The sequence below is a fragment of the Panthera tigris genome, chromosome B4 (assembly GCF_018350195.1).
Source record: "Panthera tigris isolate Pti1 chromosome B4, P.tigris_Pti1_mat1.1, whole genome shotgun sequence".
Taxonomy (NCBI): Eukaryota; Metazoa; Chordata; class Mammalia; order Carnivora; family Felidae; genus Panthera; species Panthera tigris.
In genome coordinates, this window is record NC_056666.1 from 69,520,341 (window position 1) to 69,528,689 (window position 8,349).

The 8,349-nt window shown below is 40.6% G+C and overlaps 1 pseudogene; it reads left to right on the forward strand.

Moving 5' to 3' along the window:
• Positions 1 to 5,429, forward strand: part of LOC102952849 — a 137,960-nt pseudogene extending 132,531 nt beyond the window's left edge.
• The last annotated feature ends 2,920 nt before the right edge of the window (positions 5,430 to 8,349 follow it).

Genomic DNA, 8,349 nt, shown 5'->3' on the forward strand with positions numbered 1-8,349 from the left:
AAAATTAGGGTAATTTCCCTTTGAAAGAGGTTCCTACATTACTTATGTTTGAAAAACATGGTTCTGGTTTCATGTCAGTGATCTTTCAGAGATGCTATTCCATAAAATCCCTTTTTCTATTCCTTTTGTGTGGGTGATAACTATCATCTGATAGTTTACAATCTTCCCTATTTCCACCCTCAGCTGGTGAAGCGAGGGGAGTCCCAGCTAACTGCGATGGCAGAATATAATCTAGCAATACCCAAGGGCTGAGCATTTTTTAACCCCATTAAAAATTATCTAAGTGGCACATGAAAACATTCAAGCAAGGTGAAGCACAACAACCCTCTGGGTTATCTGCAGGTCAGATTTTCAGTTTTTAAAATGAGCTATGTATACTCTAAGAATATTAGAAGTCATGGAGGGTATAATAAGAGGGAGAATATGGCAATCATGCTTTAATGTTAGTGAAAATTTTAAAATGAAAACAAATACTATCTATTGGGTAGAATACAATTTACATGCATGTTCAAGGAAAAAGTTCAAAGAAATTCCAACATTGATGCTGCACACTGCTTTGGGATGTGCTAGAAAATCTTACAGGCTGTGGTAATCCCTCTTCCTAGCCTTAAAGGGCTACTTTGGTGGAAACCTTAGGAAAGCATTATACAAAGGAAATGTTCCACAGAGCTAGAAACCTGAAGCTGTCCTCTCTCTACCGGATTCTGAGCATTCGCCTGGGAGATTAAGACTTTCTTTTCTTAAATCTCCTTGTAAGTAGCTTTGTGGACACTTGAGTATATTCTGGCACATCCTACCACCTCATCATGATAGTGGTTGTACTTTGTTCATTCTACAGAAAAGTGCTTACTCCACGTAAGAAGCTGAAGACATCTGCAAAGGTTATTAGGCCCCCTCTGGGATCTTCTACTTACAGGCTGGAAACCACAGAGCTATTTGATGTTCCTTTCATCTGACTATCTCACTCTCCTCATCTACTGGTCTGTGTCTACCACTGTACCATGTCCATTCACTCATTCAATGAGTTGTTGGGTCCCTGAAATGCAAGACACCATCTACATGTACTTGGAAGCTTTAAATATGCTTTCTCACAATCCTCTTCTCCATGAATATGACATCTCCTTGCATTTGGTTGAAATGCATTATCTACTTAATGTGTTTGATTAGCCTTAATGTCTCCGTTTTAGTCGATAAGCACTATAGTTAATTTGGATCAGATCTCCAATTTGGTGGCCAATAAATCAGCAGTCCAAATAACCAGATCTGGATCCAGAGACATGACTTCTTTCATCTTCTCAGCTTTCCCAAGCCTCTTGTGAAGCCATCTACCGACACTTTGTGTCTGTTCTTTGCTGGACATTGCCTTTGAATAGTGACTCTCAAAGCAGGTGGTGGTAGTGTGGCATGTGTGAATTCAGACTCTCCATTGGTGTGTTTGCATATTGTGAAAAGTATATTCTAAAATTACTATGATCTGAGTTATTTTGAATCTTAATATCTAATTTAATTTTTTCAAATAACAATAAAGGAAGGCACATGACTTTTATGTTTTTAAAAGAAGGCATGGATTTTAAGAGACTGTAAAACATGGCCTTAGAATTTACGGAGAGGATGAGATCTTGCCTGCTTTCCAAATGTCACCCAGCACTGGTACACAGTGATAACACTCTCCGTGTAATGCTCCATTTCTAACAATTCAGGATAATTGCTGCTTATCAGAAGGCAAGATTTCTAGCAATCTCTACATCTTGAGAACAGGGAGATGATAAAGCAAACAAACAGAAGCACTTAGAGTCTTCGAATATACACATAAAATGCTGGTTTGGAGAATCGTGCTTCCCTTTTAGCTAGGTGTAGTCTGTGTGGCTAAGTTTCGGCTCACAAAATGTCATAAAAATGTTGGTAGGACTTTCAGGACAGTTCTGTAAAAAGAGAAAGAGTTGTACCTTTTCGTTCTTCTTTCTTTCCTTCTTTCTGCTGCTTGGAAGGGGGCTGGAATGGTTAGAGCTCCAGAAGTTTTCCTAAACTATGACAAGTCACTTAGAGCAGAGCAAAGACAGAGGCCTCAGATGGCGTTGTGGAGTCCTCTTACCCCTCTCTACACTTCTTTACACAAGCAAACATGCCTTTTGCATTGAAGCTACTATAGTTTGGTTTCTGTTACTCACAGCTGAACCTAACTTTAACTGATATGCCTTGTTAATTCGATTTCTCAGTCGCTTAAAGGACCAAATGGGAAGCAGGAAGGGCTGCTTCTGTTAGCAAGTAAGGAAACAGAAAAATTATTACAGGCCAGGAAGTCAATTGATGGTGATATGGCTGACGTCAAGTCAGCAAGAAGGCAGGAAAAGGTGACTATTCCATAAGTTTTTGTTTGAAGATGGTTGACATCTGAAAAACTGACAAATCTGGGAAACTTCACTTACTTTACATGCGACACTTTAGACACTTTCCCTCATCACCTCTTTCATCAGCAATATTTCTGGAGCTCGTCATTATGTGAGTGAGGACAAAAACCCCCCACACAACAGACCTTTGGTTTCAAGGTGTTCACAGTAGACCCCAGGAAGGTGAGAAATTTGCCTGAGTGAGTACTGAGGGGCATGTATGTACATTTGTTTTGTGTAAGTTGGTAACTGGGACAGCTTATTAGTTCAGGGAATACTCCTGTGGTTAGTCAGAAGTGTTTAAATTGTCCTAGGTTAGGTAGAGAGACAGTGGCTGAGGGTAAAACCCAATAATCCAAGCTGCTGGTCTAGTTCTTTCACAAATGACACTGCCTCGCTTGTCCTGAATTCTCTTTAAATAACTAAAATTTATTTCCCTCTTGACTACCTCCTCACAAAGGGGCTGCTGTTCTCTTCCATTCTGTCACTCCCAGAAATACCAACACAAGAAAGCTTCATCAGCAACTCGGGTCACAGTGTCAGACAAAGCTTATTGTCTGGGTTGGTGATTTTGTTCCAGGAAGAGAGCTCTTAAAATAATACCCAAAACACCAAAACGCAGAGCTCGACTTACTCATTTCCAAACCTTGCACCATTCTATTTCATATACCCATCTCACCGAATCACTCATTTTCAAAATCTCTGGGACACCTTAGTCACTACCCAGTTTTGTGGGTAGAGATAATGACTGGAACGGAACACGAGCACAGAGTTGATTTTAAGTAAGGAAATGGGGTCAGTGAGAGGTTAAGTGGCTGGCCTGAGGTCAGATAGCAAGCTGGTGACTCAACTTTGCAGCTCCTGGATCTGAGGCCTGCAAAGAAAACCAGAGCCCATTTCCTCTCGATAAGTTAACTGCCCCATATCTGCGGTCTGTCGTAAGCTTTTAAGAGCCACATTCCTTTTGTGACTGCAGACCTGAGCTTCTATGACTTTCACCAGAGTCTGGAAAATACTTTCAAGGTCAGACTGTGGTATATAGAGGACAGATTAGCACTTTATTTGCCACGGAGAGTCATTATGCATTTCAGAGGACTTGCCATCGTTTTGGTGTCTTATGATCTCCATCCAGGACACATTCGTAACAACCAGCCTATAGAACAGATGGCCCATGTCTCAGAAATGACCACGACACGTGTTTATGGAGTGCTTACTATGCGTCAGGCGCTCTGTGAAGTGTTTTACATGGATTATCTCATTTAATCCTGGCGAGGACCTTGTCGGGTAGGCTCATTTATAGCCCTTTTTACTGATGAGGACGTTGAGGCTTTTCAGGGGTTAAGTACCTAGCTCAAGTTGACACTGGTAGAAAATGGCCACGTAAGGGTTATGAACCCAGTTTTGCAGGACTCAGAGGCCACTATGCAATACAAAATTCCTGTACTCCCATACTGACATTTTCCCTGTACTTCTATTATGTCATTATTTTTATACATTAAAATTTTGTGTAGGTATAATTTTCATCCCAGCTTTAGGTAAGTGGTCTGACTAGAAACAAAAAGAAAAACAAACCAACAAAACACACAGATCTTAACAGTGAAGCTAATTGCCCTACCAAACAGGTCACACATCTCTCCTTGTGCCGGTGCTTGGAGAACTTAGTTACACATACCTCAGAAAGTAACATTTTCCAAACTCAAAGGGGGAAAATAAAACTATTTGAAAGTAGAAGTCTATGTGAAAATTCATGACGTACAGCGGCCCTGCCCCGGTCTTTCTGGGCCTTCTTCCAATATTCTTTGTTTTCTGGAAAACACGACCCAGCAAACCAAAAAAAGATGATGGAATAGACGAGTACGAAAGTTTTGACTTGAAAAGTCTGAACCTAAAAGCGGAGTTACATGTGGGTTCATTGGACAAGCATCTATCTCTTTGGAATCAGATGAATCAGAAAGGTACAACTTACTTACCACTTGTTGGCAGAAGGGAGAGAACCGAGAGCTCAAGAAGCTGCCGCTGCGCCGCCAGCTTTGGGAGCGGGAGCCTCGGGTCATGTCCCGCCCCCACAACCCCCCACCACCGCGGCTCCTGCCCCTCCCACTCCCCCACTCCCGCAGGGCTCCTATAACGTCCATCCCCCCCGCCCCCCCTCCCCGCACTCTCCCCCACGTGGCTGCTGCAAAGTCCACCCCTCTCCCTGCGGCTCTTGCCCCCCCAACTCCTGCACGCCCCCCCCCCCACCCCGTGGCTCCTGCACCCCCTCCCTGTGGCTCCTGCGCCCTTTCGGTTCTTCCTCAGTCCGCAGCCTGTTAGGCCTGGTGGATTGCTCTGAAGTTCTGGGCTGACAGAGTCATGCCTCAGTCGAGGATATTCAGGCATATAGGAAACTGGCACTGAAGTGGCATTCTGATAAAATTTCCTGAGAATAAACAGGAAGTGGGGAGAAAACCGAAACATGTAGCTGAGGCGTATGAGGTGTTACCAGATTCGGGACACCTATGATAAACCCGGCAAAGAAGGATTAGGTGGAGGTGCAGGTCGTTTTGACAGTCCCTTTGAGTTTGGCTTCACCTATCACAACCCAGACCACGTCTTCAGGACAATTTTTGGCTTAAGGGACCCATTTTCATTTGGCTTCTTAAAGACCCGTTTGGGGGACTTTTTTGGTGGTGGTGGGGGGGATCAAAGGGGTCCTTGCAGAAGCAGGAGCTGAAGCAAAGGTTGTTTTCCTCTGCCTTTAGTGGATTTACATCTTTTGGAGGAGGATATTCTTCATTGATACAGGATTTACTTGCTTCGGTTCATCAGGTCACCGGGTTGGGTTGGGGATCATTTCATTTTCTTCCATGGCCTTTGGTGGTAGTGGGATGGGTAACCTCAAATCTACATCACCTTGTACTAAAATTGTTAATGGCAGAAAAATCACTACAAACGGCATTGTTGAGAATGGTCAAGAAAGAGTACAAGTTGAAGAAGATGGTCAGATTAAAGTCCTTAATGATAAATGGTAAGGAGCGGCTGCCACGCTTAGATAACAAATGATTAAGTGCGTGCATGTAACAGAAAGTTGATTATACCCAGCACCATTTGAGGATTAACAGAACTCTTTTCTTTTTCTTTTCTTTCTTTTTTTTTTTTTTTGAAGATTTCCGAGGAGCTCGGCTTTCAGTGTAACTGTACCTGTATTTCTGCACAGCTCATCGAAGCCCTATTTATTATAGACTTGAGTTTGTTGTTGGAGCACCATAATAGGGCCTTTTTTTTTTTTTTTTTTTGGTCGTTAAAATTGTTGTGGGGCACCTGGGTGATTCAGTGGGTTAAAGCATCAGAGTCTGGATTTTGGCTCAGGTCGTGATTTCACAGTTCACGGTTTGGAGCCTGGAATTGGGCTCAGTGCTGACAGTGTGGAACCTGCTTGGGTTCCCTCCCTCTCTCCCTCTCTCTCTGCCCCTCCCCTGCTCTTGCTTGCTCTCTCTCAAAAATAAATAAACTTAAAAAAAGTAAAATTGTTGTCAATCTCTGTACGCACTTTGCTTGTTTATTGAACACAATCCAAAGTGACTGGCTCTTTCATACACTAACACCAGTGTGGAACTGCGTTTGTGTTGTGTTTGAAACATGAGCCAAGTAGAGTCAGCCTGCTGTGAAGTTAACGTTGCCAGAATGAAGCTTCCTCAACATAAATTTCATTTTTTTTTCTGTATTTAGTAGTGAGAGATATTAGTGCATTAATGGTAATATGTCTCTCATTTAATATACATTGAGGATGTTTTTTAGTTGTGCACAAATACTGGCATCTTATTCAGTTTTGCCAATTGCTTCAAATATGTAATGTTAAGCGTGGGTTTAAAATGTTAAGCTGGTAAACTGTGTCTTTGTCAGTTGATTAAAAAAAAAGAAAAAGAAAAGAAATGCAAAAGTGTTTGGTGGATTCTTTCCTGAGCAGTAGAGCCTAAAAAAAAAAAAAAAAAAAAGAAAAGAAAAAAAAAGAAAGGTACAACTTAGATTTTCTTTTGTTTTAGGTGGAGGAACGTCACCTTGAAAACTGATAGTTAGATATTTTATTTTACTTTTTTATCTTGGGAGGGGAGGGGCAGAGAGAGAGGGAGAGAGAGAGAATCCCAAGCAGATTTCACGAACCGTGACATCATGACCTGAGCCGAACAAAATCGAGTCAGATGCTTAGCTGACTGAGCCACCAAGGTGTCCCTGAGAGTTAGAGATTTTAAATTGAGTTAAAATTTTGGTTAGAAATAGTTTTATTAAATAATGTATAGGAAAAATCATGTATATGTGTGTGTGTATGGACATGTATGTGAAGCTTTGGAGCATTGGTAGATTTTAGAGTCCATTTAACCCAGTCTCATCAAGTCAACTACAAATGCAAGAGGGAGGGACCAAGAAAAAAATGCAAAGAATACATGGGGGAAGGCTGTCATTTTTCAAAATAGGACTATTTTGGACTTTTAAAATAGCTCACCCTATGAATTTGCTGGGATATAAAATGTGGAGGGGATAACCCCAGGGCATCTTTCTTAAGACAAGATGGCTAAAGCAAAAATGAGAAGTGCAGGTAAGTGAAAAGGAGGAAATAGGAGTCCTTGACAGTCCTACCACCCAGAATAGCCACTTTAACAGCTTGGAGTATGTCCTTGCAGGACTCCCTCATCCATGTGTACACACACAAGCATGCACACATTTGGACCATCTTACGTGGAATTTTATAACATACTTTTCCCACTTAATTGTAAACCATGTCTATGATATTTAACGTCCATAAGTCTTTTTTACATGCTGTAGTTGGACATTTAAAATTGTTTTCGATATTCTGCTACTACAAAAACTCTGGAAGAACTTTTCCTTTTAGAAAAATTTTGAACTTACTCCTAATTATTTTCTTGGGTTAAGTTCCTATTTTTATAACTTCTGGCTCAAAGCGAATGCAGGTTTGGAGACTTTTGAAACAGCCTGTAGTGTTCTCCAGTTTACATCCAATTTACACTGTGATTATTGGTATATATGGGCCATGGTTAGTTTGGAAGGTCTGAAGAAGTATTTTTAGTGCCAACTGTGACTGTGTTGCAAGTCATAAATATTAGAACTAATGTTTGTTGTGTGGTTAGCTTAGAATAAAATATCGTAGAGGTCAATACATGGCATATATTATTATGAATATAATTATTATCATTGAAATCCAGGACTTTTTAGAGGTCTAATTGAATGTCATGCAAATTATTTGACTGCTGGCCTTTCTAAGTGCTGAACATGTGGCAAACTTAGATATCATTAAAATATGATATTTGAAGAACTTCTGAAAAAATTGACATATATGCAAAGCAGATGCTTTATAATGATAAGTTTTGCACTTGAAATGCTGGGCCACGAGGATAAGACTAATGTCTTTGATAATATGTGGATGTTTTTAACAAAGAAGCATATATTTAAAGAAAAAAATTCCTCAGATGGTTTCAGTAGTTAATTTTTAGTGGGGAATTCTTTCCTGATGGTGCTTGAATTATTTAACCCTCTTCGTTTATGGAATTATTATATGATATATTGAGTTGTATTTTAATTATAGAATTTGCATCTTTGCTCTTTTCTTTTAATGAAATCAGTAATTATTGGACAAGGGTCTACGTTATTAACGTTAATTTTTTTTGACCTTATTAACATATATCTTTGTTTAAAATAGTGTTTAAATTTTGTTGACTTTTTCCCAGTCATCTCAATGGACAAGAAAAATACATGTAGTGAGGTTAGCATTATGTAGAGTTTCTTCAATATATCTAACTTCTTGTTTTAATCAAGTTTATTTTTATTTTGAGAGAGGGGGGAGGGGCAGAGATAGAGGAGAGGGAGAGAATCCCAAGCAGGCTCCATGCTGTCAGTGCAGAGCCCGACGTGGGGCTCTGTCCCATGAACCATGAGATCATGACCTGAGCTGAAATCAAGAATTGGACGC